General features: G+C 39.8%; 1 pseudogene across 1 annotated transcript; it reads left to right on the top strand.

The window, feature by feature from the left end:
• The first annotated feature begins 1,322 nt into the window (after positions 1 to 1,322).
• Positions 1,323 to 2,673, top strand: LOC108588776 (small ribosomal subunit protein uS5 pseudogene; annotated as a pseudogene). The gene has a single exon (XR_013528519.1). The product of XR_013528519.1 is annotated as a small ribosomal subunit protein uS5 pseudogene (transcript).
• The last annotated feature ends 12,885 nt before the right edge of the window (positions 2,674 to 15,558 follow it).

The raw sequence follows: 15,558 nt of genomic DNA, 5'->3' as shown, positions 1-15,558 counted from the left end.
TTATTTGTAGTCTACTGCTTTGATTATGAGTTCTGAAAAGCTCTGTATAACAGAAACTTCTCTTAAATTGCTATGAATTCTATTAGTTACCTCATATCTCTTCAACAAATTCCTTTGGGATGAAATAGCTAGAATTTCTTTCTGTGATGTGCAGTAAAACAATGAATTTAGACAATACATTAAACCTCTTTCAGATATAAAGATTGATATAAATGGATGAGTTATAAAAAGTGTAAGAGCACTAAATGCTATATTTTAATTATTTATGAAGTCAAATCCATGAGTCACTTTAAAATGTCAATGTTTTAATGCTTCTTTATATTTTACTTGAAATAGTGAAAATGTCTTTATAGCATTTCAATACAATGCCCATGAACAACTGTTGAGCTGGAAGGGTAAAATAACTTGGTGGTGGTGGGAGGGGTCACTGTGGTTGTCCTTGTTTTATTTTGTTTTGTTTTTATCTGAGGTGGCTACTAAGCTTCCATTATCTAGTGTAGAGTCTGGAATTCAGAATAAAAAACTAATTAACGAAGAGGGTGGAAGTATTAAGATAAATGTAACTGGAAACAAGTGAAGGATTTTGACATGAGTTATTGTGTTTATTAATTTCTGATAATAATATTTATCCATAGATAAATATATATATTCTATTTCTTCTAATAAGTATGCATCTGTCTATAAATTAAAAATAGAAATTTCTCTCTACAAGTAGTAAAGGATGGATACAGGGAGGGAATTATGCATAAATCCAAAAGGTTTGTGGAAAAAGTATTAAAATTATACTTCAGAGAAAGAAATACATTAGCCCAGTGGTTATACAATAGCTAAATGGAAAGAAGATATACTGGTATGCCATAAGATAACCATAATAATGACATAGTGTAGCAGCAAAAAATTTGAGCATTTGTTATGTGCCAACTGTTACTAATTAAGAACTTTCCATATTAATTCATATAGTCTTCATGTTATTGAGCAAATGGGCTTGCTGTCTGATGTGCACAGATGCCAATACCATGGCACCAGTTTTTGAGAAAAGAAAGGTTTTATTGCAAATCAGCCAGCAAGGAGTTGGGCTCAAATCTGTCTCCCTGATTTGGAGTCTAAAGAAAGTTTTTCAGCTTGGGCAACATGACAAAACAGCATCTCAACAAAAAACACAAAATTTAGCCGACGTAGTGATGCCACTAGGAAGACTGGGGCAGGAGGATCACTTGAGTTCAGAAGGTCGAGGCTGCATTGAGCCATGATTACGCCCCAGCACTCCAGCCTGAGTGACAGAACAAGACCCCATCTCAAGTAAATAAATAATAAATAAATGAGCTTCTTCTCCAATAAAACACCAAATGGCGGATGATGCCGGGGGGGGGGGGGGGGCGGTGCGGTGCGGAGGCTCCGGGGGCCCGGGATGGGGAACCGCGGTGGCTTCCGCAAAGGTTTAGGCAGTGGCATCCGGGGCCGGGGTCGCGGCCGTAGACTGGGCCGGGCCGAGGCCGCGGAGCTCCCGGAGGCAAAGCCGAGGATAAGGAGTGGATGCCTGTCACCAAGTTGGGTCGCCTGGTCAAAGACATGAAGATTAAATCTCTGGAGGAGATCTATCTCTTCTCTCCGCCCATCAAGGAATCTGAGATCATTGACTTTTTCCTGGGGGCCTCTCTCAAGGATGAGGTTTTTAAGATTATGACGGTGCAGAAGCAGACCTGTGCTGGCCAGCGCACCAGGTTCAAGGCGTTTGTTGCTATTGGGGACTACAATGGTCACATCGGTCTGGGTGTTAAGTGTTCCAAGGAGGTGGCCACTACCATCCGTGGGGCCATCATCCTGGCCAAGCTCTCTATTGTCCCTGTGCGCAGAGGCTACTGGGGGAACAAGATCGGCAAGCCCCACACCGTCCCTTGCAAGGTGACAGGCCGCTGTGGTTCTGTGCTGGTGCGCCTCATCCTCGCGCCGAGGGGCACTGGCATCGTCTCAGCACCTGTGCCCAAGAAGCTGCTTATTATGGCTGGTATCGATGACTGCTACACCTCAGCTAGGGGCTGCACTGCCACCTTGGGCAACTTTGCCAAGGCCACCTTTGATGCCATCTCTAAGACTTACAGCTACCTGACCCCTGATCTCTGGAAGGAGACTGTGTTCACCAAGTCTCCCTATCAGGAATTCACTGACCACCTTGTCAAGACCCACACCAGAGTGTCCGTGCAGAGGACCCAAGCTCCAGCTGTGGTTACAACATAGGGTTTTTATACAAGAAAAATAAAGTGAATTAACATTGAAAAAAAATAAAATAAAATAATAAATAAATGAGAGGGGAAAAAAAGAGCGAGCGTTATAAGGGATCAGAGGGCAAAGAAAAGGATTTAGGAATGTTGGCTTGGCATGGGTCTGATCAGATTTGACCATTTATGGTAAGGTGTATTGAGGCATATTTTAGCCCCAGATCTTCGGGGCCAACAGATCCTTTGCTTTTGAAAGAGTCCCAGTGTTCAGGTTCCAGTCATGTCTCAGTCTTTTTGGTTTCCAGGGAAGGGATCATTGGTTCCAGATGTTGCTAGAAGTCAAAGTTGCTTTAAAGAAAAAAATAAAAGGCTCCAGCTTCCTCAGGGATAGATTAGAAAGTGTGGGTAAGGCTGGACACAGCGGCTCACGCCTGTAATCCCAGCACTTTGGGAGGCCATGGCGGGCAGATCACTTGAGGTCAAGAGTTCAAGACCAGCCTAGCCAACATGGTAAAATCCCATCTCTACTAAAAATACAAAAATTAGCAGGGTGTAGTGGCACACACCGGTAATTCCAGCTACTTGGGAGGCTGAGGCAGGAGAATCTCTTGAACCTGGGAGGCAGAGGTTGCAGTGAGCCAAGATTGTGCCACTGCACTCCAGCCTGGCCAACAGAGCAAAACTATATTAGAAAGAAAGAAAAAGAGGAAGGAAGGAAGGAAGGAAGGAAGGAAGGGTGTGGGTAAACTGGAAATGTGGACTACAAATAGTTAACTCCCACGGAGGCAGATTTCAACAATGCAAGACAAGAGATAGATAAAATCAGCAGATAAATTGTTATTTCTTCCCCTAATGGACTGTTCTGAGATGAAACAGTTTTATTTGACCTCTCTGGAAATGCCTTAAAAGATGGGACAATAGCTATTTTGTTCTGAAGCCATGGTTATCTTGGCATTACAATATACCACCTTGTATTTTCTTTCCCTTCTTCCTTGCCCCTCTTTTCCCTGTAACGCTTGCTTCCCTAGGGTTGTACCTCCATAAAACAGTAGCACAAAAGCTATCCCCTTCCGCTGCCTACTCTAAGAAACCCAGGCTGAGACAACTCGTTCCAGAGTGGGGTAGTTAGTAATAACAACATGTAAGCTGTGACATTAGAGTTACTATTTGTGGCTAATTGGGATAAGGTGGGAGTTTAAGGTAAGTCTTTGAATATCAAGTTGTCACTGCAATTGATCAATATAAGGGTGATGATAATTATAGGACTTTGGCAGTGGTTGGATACTTATGATGACATTGAAATCCTTAGTAAGTCTGAGGCAGCTAATTGCTATTTTAAGGCATTCTGTGACCAAGTTTGATCAATGGCAAGTGGTGGGACCAGATCATAAATTTATCAAACAAGAACCAGAAAAACATCTGTAGGGGTAAATCTTGAGGGTGTTAGACCAGGGAAGTAGAATTAAGGATGAAGAGGAAAACATTTGTTAGAGTGGATAACTCAACCATAATTTGGAATTTCATGTCTAACAAGGATACCAATCTTAACAATTTGCTAAGATGACTCCTTGAAGCCAGGATTCACAATGATTAGTAAATTGAGTGAAAATCTTGGAACCTCTTTGGCAGAGTAATGAGAAAGGGGTCAGAGGCTCAAGAAAGGGAAACTATAAGAATAAAGACACTGAATCCTCCAACTGTTTACATTTTCCAGGAGTGCCTGAGGACCAGCATCAATGAGAACCCACAGTTGGTTTTCCTATCAGGCCAGGTTGACTCTCATAATCAGTGGGGATATGAGGAGTTTGTCAAGGCAGAGCCTGGGTGGATATAATTACCACAATGAGCAGCATGGCTAGAGGTGCAGTGAAGGTGCCTTGTCCCAAAGTGATGTTTTATTATGGCTAATGATAGTTTTCCCAAAGGTAACACAGACAAGCAGCCATCTAAAGTAGTGGTTATCAAAGTGTGGGTCTGAGATCAGCAGCATTAGCGTCACCTGGGAACTTGTTTAAAATGAAAATTCTTGAGCCTCATCTCAGACCTACTGATGCAGAAATTCTGGGGATGTGGTCCACCAATCTGTGTTTTAACTAGCTCTCTAGGTGACTGAGATGCACACTCAAGTTTGAGAATCACTGAACCAGGGTTTTGTTTGATTTGTACAATCAAAAATAATAGAGAACTGATGACCACAGGATAATGCTAAACACCACAATGGACAATTGCAATTTCTAGTTACTAGCTCTAAGTCAGCTCACAGATCTAGAACCCAATGATTGAAAGGAAAGCTAGTTCCTCACAACGTTACACAGCATGGCAAATATTTCTTTAATCTTTGTCCAAATTTGTCAAAATATACACTGGACAGACAAAAAGTCTAGGTATTATCACAGCTGACACCAGTATCAGAGGACCCAAAACACCACCACCAAGGTCTTCCAGCTGGAAATGGAGTATTATCAGTATCAGATTATAAATGGAATATGGGCTCAAGCCCATCTTATAATGGATCCAATAGATCTAAGGAACCATTAGACATTCAGAGACTGTGTTACTTCTCTAGTCTCTGAATGTATAATGGGATAGATATACTTAGAAGTTGGCCCTTAGTTTCCTGACCTATGAGTTAAGGACATTATAACAGAAAGAAGCAGAGTTAGCCTTTTAAAATGTAATGCAACCTCCCTCCAGGCCAAGATAGTTAATTAGAAGCAATATCTCCTCCCAAGAATTGCAGAAATTAGTACCAACAAAGACCTGAAGGATTCATGGATGGCAATTCCCATTATATCCCTAGTCACCTCACCTATCTGGTCTCTGCAAACATACACATACATCCTCAAAGATAGATAGATGATAGGTAGGTAGGTAGGTAGGTAGGTAGGTAGGTAGATAGATAACAGATAGATGATAGAAAACAGATGATGATAGATAGAGATAGATAGATAGATAGATAGATAGATAGATAGATAGATAGATAGTGGTGGGTGCTAGTGGGCTACTACAAATTCAACCAGGTGGTATCTACAATTGCAGCTTCTGTGCCATATATATATATATATATATATATATATATATATATATATATATGTATATGTATAGATCGCAGGGGCAGAGATAGAGAAAGCGAGACAGAGAGCACACACCAATCTAACCTCTGGCACTTGGTTTGTGTCTATTATTTTGCTGTATGCTTTACTCCTGATTTTCATCAGTAGAGAAAATCAAAGGCAGCTCACCTTTATATTTGCAAGGACAGCAGTAAATCTTCACTGCCTTGTCTGTGTTAATTCTACTGTCTATAATGGTATGTTTTGTAACGATCTCTATCATCTCTATATGTCACAGTGTATTACGCTAGTCTCTATATTGATTGACATTTTTCTAATTGGACCTAATAAGAGTAGATCAAGCAACTTGAATGTCCTGATAAGACACATACATATTAGAAGTTAGACCATAAGTACCTAATGATTAAAGGGCATGCAACACCAGTGAGATTTTTAGGGACCCAGAGATCTAGAGCATGCAGGGACATACCTTGCAAGGTAAAACCTGAGAACCTGACTATGGTCCACCATGTAACTGCAGTTGGAGCTGCACATCATGACCATGGTGTTAACAGAAATGCCCAGAAAAAGGTTGAGAGGCACAGGGGCAAACTGTTATATGAAGAAAATGTTACTTTTAAGAAAAGACTCAAGTAGACCAGAAGACACACAAAAAAATGTGACTTGTCACCCCAGACCTTCAGATCACCTACCTCTTTGGCACTGGTGTCACTCCCTCAACTTATACTTATGGCCTTATGGGAAATCCTCTATAAGCAACTGATGGAGAAGGGAAGACCTTGAACCAATTCAAAGAGAGTGTGGTATGATATGTTGAGGTTCTCCAGAAATGGACCACTGCCCCCATACACTTCCTCTCAGGAGTGACCCTAAAGAATAAGCACAGCCAGGCCGGGCGTGGTGGCTCAAGCCTGTAATCCCAGCACTTTGGGAGGCCGAGGCGGGTAGATCACGAGGTCAACAGATCGAGACCATCCTGGTCAACATGGTGAAACCCCGTCTCTACTAAAAATGCAAAAAAAAATTAGCTGGGCACGGTGGCAAGTGCCTGTAATCCCAGCTACTCAGGAGGCTGAGGCAGGAGAATTGCCTGAACCCAGGAGGCGGAGGTTGCAGTGAGCCGAGATTGCGCCATTGCACTCCAGCCTGGGTAACCAGAGCGAAACTCCGTCTCAAAAAAAAAAAAAAGAATAAGCACAGCCACAAGGAGGCTGCTGACCATTAGGTAGACAAGATGACCTATTTTCTGAATTTCAGCTAACCCCTACCTTGGGTCAATCCACTGCTTGCATGATGAACTCCTCATGAACAAAGTGGCCATAGTGTCAGGCTCAGATCCTATATATGGATTGGAAAAGCAAGGGCTCTGGGAACCAAGAGGTGGAAGTAGGACCACCCTTCTCACAATTATTCTTAAAGAAGCATTCAAAATTTGTACTTTCTGTTCCTACAATCTTATATTGTGTTAGAGATCCTGATTCCCAGGTAGTATTGCTTCTTAGAGAACATATTGTGTTCCACTGAACTGGGAATTATAACTATGTTGATTCATGCCAGTGGATAAGCAAGAAAATAATTACTGTATTTATAAGTTTAATGAACCTCTTGCTATGAGAGGCTGGGCTTGTTGCTAACACAATGGGGGCAAAGAGGAGTACATATGGAGTGCAGGACTCACTGAGGCACCTTGTGGCGATTCTGTAACCAGTGACACTTGTAAATGGGCACTTGCAGCAACTATTATCGGAAAACAACTGAGGGTTGACATCCATTAGGGATGAAGCAGCTGACTACTGACTGAAGATGTGGGAAACAAGAATGTGTGAAAGACAAGGAGATGGTGAATATCAGCTATGGCCCTGAACCAGCTTCAGCAGTAGGGTGTAGCTTGATGTGCCAATCTTTAAACGTTGTTTAGGAGGTTGAAACTGACCACTATCTGGAAGGACTGGCCTTGCCCCTCCCTTCTTGAGGAAATAGTGAAAATATCTTGTTCTCATACAAAATCGGGTATATACGAGTATGCAAGAAAATAGAATTAGTGCAAGAGATGCAGTATATGAGACCCAGGCTATGTGCCACCAGATCCTCCCATCACTACCCACCCCATCCCACTCAAAGTCAACTGTGTGCATTGTTTTAGCTACTCACACAGTGATAAAGTCCCAGCTACTGTTGCTGCTCCACTGTCACTGCCACCATACACTGAGGAGTCCCCATGTGCAGCCCCAGCTGACATGCAGAGACTAGTGCACTGTGCCCCAGGGTTCTGTCTCCTCAGTGGATGCCTGGAGGGTTTCTGCAACACAACCTGGAAACACAGGAAGTGAGTGCCTTGTAGGGTAGACTTCACCACTAAAAGAAAGTAGATGGGAAAGATACCAGGAGATAGATTTCTCATCCTTCCCTATAATGAACTGCTCTGATACAGTCTTTTCATATGGCTACTCTGGAGATATCCTGTAAATCTAAGTGTCTGGCTGGTTTTGTTGTAAAGCTATGATCATCTCAGTAACTCATCCCTTTGTATTTCCTCTCCTTCTTTCTCTGCCTCAATTCTCTATTACTGTCATTCTTGCTTCTTTGGGAATGTACTCCCACCCCCTGTGAAATAGGTCTTTCGTCAAAAAAAAAAAAAAAAAAAAAAGGTGGATGTCATATATACAGCAACATAACTTTTTCTCTTATATTTTCAACTACCATAGGTGATATGTTTCTAATTGTTTGGATATTTCGAACAAAACCAATATATTATATCTCAGCACCTCTACCAGGTGGCTCCATAAAGATGTCTTTATCATCATAACACCAACACCCAGCTGAGTACCTAGCCCAGACTAGATGCTAACTATATGTTTATTAAAGTCTTCAGAAAAGGCAATGAGGTATAGGAGAAAGAGGACTAATGTAGGACTTGGAATAACCTTGCTCAGCTAATTCCTATCCCTCGTGACCTTGGGCAAATCACATATTCAGTGAGACTCATTTCTGGAATCTATGAAGTGGGGGTAACATCATCTCCTCACAAAATTGTCATAAGGTCTAGACGAGATGCGCTATGTCTAAAAGTCTTTTTATATTGCAGAATCCTACACAAATATTAGTTACTCTTACTCATGGTAAATGACTAAGCAGTCACTAAATTAAAAGTGAGAGAAAAAAAATGGACTGGATGGAAACTGGGAAATGAGAGCACCAAAGAGAAATATAAAAAGATAAACTTAGTCATCACCACACCAAAAATGGAACAAGATCCTGTGCTGCTTCCTCCTTCTAGGCACACAGCAAACTGGGATAGTAGACTCAGTTTTCTCTCACATTTTCCCTAAGTTCCCTGTTAACTGAATGCACATGGGTTCCAGACTTTGAGCTAGGGAAAGGGGACAAGGCATGGTCATGCCCTTAGGGAGGTCTAAGTCTAGTGGAGAAGGCAGACATTTGAAAAGATCCCTACAATGAAGTGGAATCCAGAGTTTCCTGGAAGTCCTCAGTGAGATTGTGTAATTCTTAATGGGTTGGAGACAACCAGGGAAAAGGAGATGATGATCAGGAAAGGATCGCTAGGGAGAGAGATCTTCCAGGGTGCATGTTGAAGAATGCATCATGCAAAAGAGGAAAGGGCAATCTAAGGCAAAGGAGACCAGGCTGCAGAAACACAAGGGTACCAAATCAAAGACTATTTTATGGAACCTTATTCTATAAGTTGTGGCGACCCACTAAACATTTTTAAGTGGAAAGGGTAGGTTGATTAGATTTATGTTCAGAAGCTTTGCTTTTGTCCTCTGTGGATATAGCCACTGCTGCAGGCAGCTCCTCCAGCCACTTGTTACTGCTCAGTCTTAGAGCATGCCCTGAAGCCTTTAGGAAAGGAGTCACATGAGAAAACTTCAGAATTTCACAGATTTGTTCCAGTTAGATTTTGCAAAGACTAGGCGCTTCCTGGATTCTGCAGTTCCAAAAGAAAAAAAATCAGGAAGTCTGTTAATATCTTGACTCACTCGTGTGAGTACCTTGTGACTGAATGAGTGACTCCCCTTTCCATTCTCCAGATAAGTGAAACCCTGATGAGTCCAAAGCTTTTATTAAAATTTAAGCTTTACTACTGCTTCTTCCTTATTAGGCAATCTCAAAATGATAATTATAAAATTGCTTCTCTTCCTATGTCCTATTAGTAGAATAATACTACATGTAAGAGTGACAGACATACATAGGCACCAGGGGGATTGGTCTGATAAACCACCACTTTGCCCCAAACATCTATCTTATAACTAGATCACTTCGAAGTACAGTTTACATCCAAATGTAAACTTCTGGAGAGGAGAAGGGAGAGTGGGGAGGACTGCCTTGCATCAAGCTCAGCCACAGAAGGATATGGCACCAGTCAAAGTTATGAGACCCCTGTTCTAAACCCTAGATTACAGATGACATTCTAGACATACCCTGGGCTAGAGGGAAGCTTCTGCCTTGAAAAACAGGACCTAGTCCCAGCAGCATTCATCACCTGCTAACTGAAGAGCCCTTGGACTTCGTCGAATAAACAGCAGAGATACCCAGGTATTATGTCAAGGGCCTTGGGTGAGCCTCTTAGACTTGCTGGCTTTAGGTAAAATTCAGAGCATTACCAGCTGTGGTGGCTATGGGGCAAATTCCTTCTGCTTGAGAAAAGTGAGGGAAAAGTAAAGGGGACTTTCTCTTGCATCTTATGTACCAGCATGTCCACAGGGGGATATAGCACCAAGCAAATTCTTGGGGTTTCTGATTCCAGAACTTGACTCTTAGACAGCATTTCTGAACCTGCCCTGGGCCAGAGGGGAACCCAGTGCCCTAAAGAGTAACTTGCATGCCAGGCAGCATTCATAACAAACTGACTTAAGAGACCCTTCAGCTTTAAGGGAACATTGGTGGTAGTCTGACAGTACTCCTCATGGTCTGTGGTGGCAGTGGATACAAGATGAGGCTCCTATACCTTTGGAAAAAGGAGGGAAGAGGAGTTGGAAGGACTGCATCTTGTGGTTTCAGTGCCAGCTCAGCCACAATACAGCAGAACATCTGGGAGACTTCTAAGGTTTTTAACTCCAGTTCCTGACTCCAGGAAGGCACCTCTGGACCAAGCCAGGGTCCATGAGACTTCACCACCCTGAAGGGAAGGATGCAGGCATGGTTGGCTTTGCCACTTGCTGATTATAGAGCCCCAGGGCCATGAGCAAACACAGGCAGTAGCCAGGGAGTGGTTGAAGTAGGCCTTGGGTGAGACTCAGCACTATGCTGGCTTTGGATCTCACCCAGTGGAGTAATAGCAGTGGTGACCAAAGCGGTGGGTCTTCATCCCCAGGTTTAGGTGGCTTAGAACAGAGACAGAGAAAGAGAAAGAGAAAATCTGTATGACGGAAGAAAGTAAGGGAAAAGAACAAGAGTCTTTGCCTGGTAGTGCAGAGAATTGTCCCGGATCTTTTCCAAAATCATCAAAATGGTACCTCTCTGAATCTGCAAGAACCACACTGTTACTAGGCTTGGGGTGCTCTTTAAAGCAGATACAGCTTAGACCACAACACTCAAATTTTTTCAAATACCTAGAAAACCTTCTCAAGAAGGATGCCTACAAATAAGCCCAGAAAGTGAAGACTGCAATAAATACCTGACTTTTCAATGCCCAGACACCAAAGAACATCTACTAGCATCAGCACTATCTGGGAAAACACGACCTCGCCAGAGGAACTAAATAAGCCACCAGGGACCAGTCCTGGAGAAACAAAGATATGTGACCTGTCAGACAGAGAATTCAAAATAGCTATATTGAGGAAAAGTTCAATAGCTATTTTCAAAAAAGTTCAACATAACACAGAGAAGGAATTTAGAATTCTATCAGATAAATTTAACAAAGAGATTGAAATAATTAAAAAGAATCAAGGAGAATTCTGGAGCTGAAAAATGCAATTGACATACCAAAGAATGCATGAGTTCTTTAATTGCAGACTTGATCAAGCAGATGAAAGAATTAGTGAGCTCGAAGATAAGCTATTTGAAAATATGCAGTCAGAGGAGACCAAACAATAAAAAACAAAGAAGAATGCCTATAAGATCTAGAAAATATCCTCAAATGGGCAAATCTAATAGTTACTGGACTAAAAGAGGAGGTAGAGAAAGAGATATGAGGTAGAAAGTTTATTCAAAGGCATAAAAACAGAGAGCTTCCTAAACCTAGGGAAATATATGAATATCTAAGTACAAGAAGGTTATAGAACACCAAGCAGATTTAACCCAAAGAAGACTACCTCAAGACACTTAATAATTAAACTTCCAAAGATCAAGGATAAAGAAAGATCTTCAGTAGAAGTCTTCTGACCAAAATAAAAAGAAAGAAAACAAAGATAAAGAAAGGATTCCAGGCCAGGTGAGTTGGCTCATGCCTGTAATCCCAGCACTTTGGAAGACTGAGATGGGAGGATCACATGAGCTCAGGAGTTTGAGACTAGCCTGGCCAACATGGTAAAACCCCATCTCTACTAAAAATACAAAAATTAGCTGGGTGTGGTGGCACCTGTAATCCCAGCTACTGGGGAGGCTGAGGCAAGAGAATCACTTGAACCCAGGGGGCGGAGGTTGCAATGAGCTGAGATCGTGCCATTGCACTTCAGCTGGGGCAATAAGAACAAAACTCTGTCTCAAAAAAAAAAAAAAAAAAGAAAAGAAAGAAAAGAAAAAGAAAAGGGAAGGGTCTTAAAAGCAGCAAGAGAAAATAAATAACATACAATAGAGTTACAATACGTCTGGCTGCAGACTTTTCAGTGGAAACCTCACAGTCCAGGAGAGAGAGGCATGACATGTTTAAAGTGCCGAAGGAAAATAAATTTTTACCCTAAAATAGCATATCTGGCACAAATATCTTTCAAACATGAAGGAGAAATAGACTTGCCCATACAAACAAAAGCTGATGGACTTCATCAATACCAGACTTGTCCTATAAGCAAAGTTAAAGGGAGTACTTCAATCAGAAAGAAAAGGACATTAATGAGAAATAAATAATCATCTGAAGGTACAGAACTCACTGGTAATAATAAGTACAGAGAAAAACACAGATTATCATAACACTATAACTGTGTTGTGTAAACTACTCTTATCCATAGTGGAAAGACTAAACGATGAACCAATCAATAACTACAACACCTTTTCAAGACATAGTCAGTACAATAAGATATAAATAAAAACAACAAAAAGTTAAAAAGTGGAAGGATGAAGTTAAAGCATAGAGCTTTTATTAGTTTTCTTTTTGCTTGTTTGTTTATGCAAATAATGTTAAGTTGTTATCAGGTTAAAATAATGGGTTATTCAAGATACCATTTGTAAGCCTCATGGAAAGCAAAAGACAGAATGGATACACACACACAAAAAAATAAGAAGCAAGAAGCTAAATTATATCATCAGAGTAAAGCACCTTTACTAGAGGAAGACAGGAAGGAAAGTAGGAAGAGAAGACCACAAAACAATTAGAAAACAAATAACAAAATGGGAGGAGTAAGTCCTTGCTTATTCCTGCTTACTTATTCCTAATAATGACATTGAATGTACATGGGCTAAACTCTCCAAAAGACAGACTGGCTGTATAATGAAAAAACAAGACCCATTGATTTGTTGCCTACAAGAAACACACTTCACCTAAACACAAAATAAAGAGATGGGAAAAGATATTCAATGCCAATGGAAACCAAAAAAAGAGCAGGAGTCACTATACTTCTATCAGACAAAATAGATTTCAAGACAAAAATGATAAGAAGAGACAAAGTAGATCATTTCATAATGATAAAGGGGTCAATTCAGCAAGAAGATATAACAATTTTAAACATATATGCACTTAAAAAAGGAACATCCAGATATATAAAGCAGGTGTTATTAGAGCTATAGGGAGAGAAAGGCCTTAATACAATAATAGTGAAAGACATCAACACTCCACTTTCAACATTAGCCAGATCTTCCAGATAGAAAATCAACAAAGAAACATGAGACTTAACCTGCACTACAGACAAAATGGATCTAATAGGTATTTACAGAATACTTTACCCAAGACCTGCAGAATACACATTCTTTTTCTTAGCACATGGATCATTCTCAAGGACAGACCATATATGTTAGGTCACAAAACAAGTCTTAAAACATTTTTAAAAAATGAAATAATATCTAGCATCTTCTCTGACCACAATGGAATAAAACTAAAAATTAATAACAAGAGAAATTTTGGAAACTATATAAATATATGGAAATTAAACAATATGTTTCTGAATAACCACTGGTTCAAAAAGAAATTAAGAAGAAAATTTAAAAATTTCTTGAAACAAATGATAATGGAAACATAATACCAAAACCTATGGGATACCGCAAAAACAGTACTCAGAGGGAAATTTATAGCTAAAAGTGCCTACCTTTAAAAAGAAAAACTTCAAATGAACAATCTAACAATGCATCTTAAAGAACTAGTAAAGCAAAGCAAACCAAACCCAAAATTAGTAGAAAAAATAATAAAGATTAGAGCATAAATAAATAAAATGAAAATGAAAAAAATTACAAAGGATCAATTAAAAAGAAGCTAGGGTTTTCTAATGTTAAACAAAATTGACAAACCTTTATCCAGACTAATAAATAAGATCCAAATAAATAAAATGAGAAATGAAAAAAGAGACATTAAATCTGGCATTGCAGAAATTCAAAGAATCATTCGTGGCTACCATGAGCAACTATATGCCAATAAACTGGAAAATCTAGAAGAAATTCACGAATTCCTGGATATATACAACCTACCAAGATTGAACCAGGAAGAAATCCAAAACCTGAACAAATCAATAACAAATAATGAGATCAAAGCTGTAATAAAAAGTGTCCCAGTAGAGAAAAGCCTGTAACCTGATGGTTTCACTGCTGAATTCTACCAAACATTTAAAGAATAACTTATACCAATTCTACTCAAACTATTCCAGAAAATAGAGGAAGAAGGAACACTTCTAAACTCTATAAGGCATTACCTTGAACACAAAACCCAGAAAAAGATGCATCAAAAAAAGAAAATGACAGGACAATATCTGTGATGAATATTGATGCAAAAATCCTCAACAAAATACTAGTAAACCAAATTTAGCAATACATTAGAAAGAGCATTCATTATGACCAAGTGTAATTTATCAACCATGGATGATTCAACATATGCAAATTAGTCAATGTGATACATCAGATCAACAGAATAAAGAATAAAAACCATATTATCATTTAAATTGATGCTGAAAAAGCATTTGATAAAATTTAATATTTCTTTATCATAAAAATCCTCAAAAAACCGAGGCTAGAAGGAACACATCTCAATGCAATAAAAGCCATGTACAACAGACCCTCAGCTAGTATCATACTGAATGGGGAAAAACTGAAAACCTTTCCTCTAAGATCTGGAACGTTATGAGGAAACAATCAACAAAGTGAAGAGACAACCCACAAAATGAGAGAAAATATTTGCAAACAACCCCTCTGACAAGGATTAATAAACAGAATATATGAGTTCAAACCACACTATGGAAAAAAATCTAATAATCTGATCAAAAAATGGGCAAAATATTTGAATACATATTTCTCAAAAGAAGACATACAAATGGCAAACAGGCATACGAAAAGATATCATCAATCATCAACATCATCAATCATCAGAGAAATGCAAATAGAAACTACGATGAGATATCATCTCACCCCAGTTAAAATGGCTTATATCTAAAAGACAGGCAATAACAAATGCTGGTGAGGATGTGGAGAAAAGGGAACTATTGTACACTGTTGGTGGGAATGTAAATTAGTATAATCACTATGGAGAACACTTTGGAAGTGCCTCAAAAAACTAAAAATTGAGCTATTATATGATCCAGCAATACCACTTCTAGGTATATACTCCAAAGAAAGGAAATCAGTATATTGAAGAGATATCTGTACTCCGATGTTTGTTGCAGCACTGCTTACATTAGCTAAGATTTAGAAGCAACCTAAGTGTCTATCAGTGGATGAATGGATAAAGAAAATGAGGTACATATACACCACGGAGTACCATTCAGCCATAAAAAAGAATGAGATCACCATTTGCAACAACATGGATGGAACTGGAGATCATTATGTTAAGTGCAATAAGCCAGGTACAGAAAAAATAAACATTGTATGTTCTCACTTATTTGTAGGATCTAAAAATCAAAACAATTGAATTCATGGACATAGAGTAGAATAGTTACCATAGGCTGGGAAGTGTAGCA

Source organism: Callithrix jacchus, chromosome 17, assembly GCF_049354715.1.
Source record: "Callithrix jacchus isolate 240 chromosome 17, calJac240_pri, whole genome shotgun sequence".
NCBI classification, from domain to species: Eukaryota; Metazoa; Chordata; class Mammalia; order Primates; family Cebidae; genus Callithrix; species Callithrix jacchus.
The sequence above is the reverse complement of the archived record's forward strand: the minus strand, read 5'-3'. Positions and strand labels throughout refer to the sequence as shown.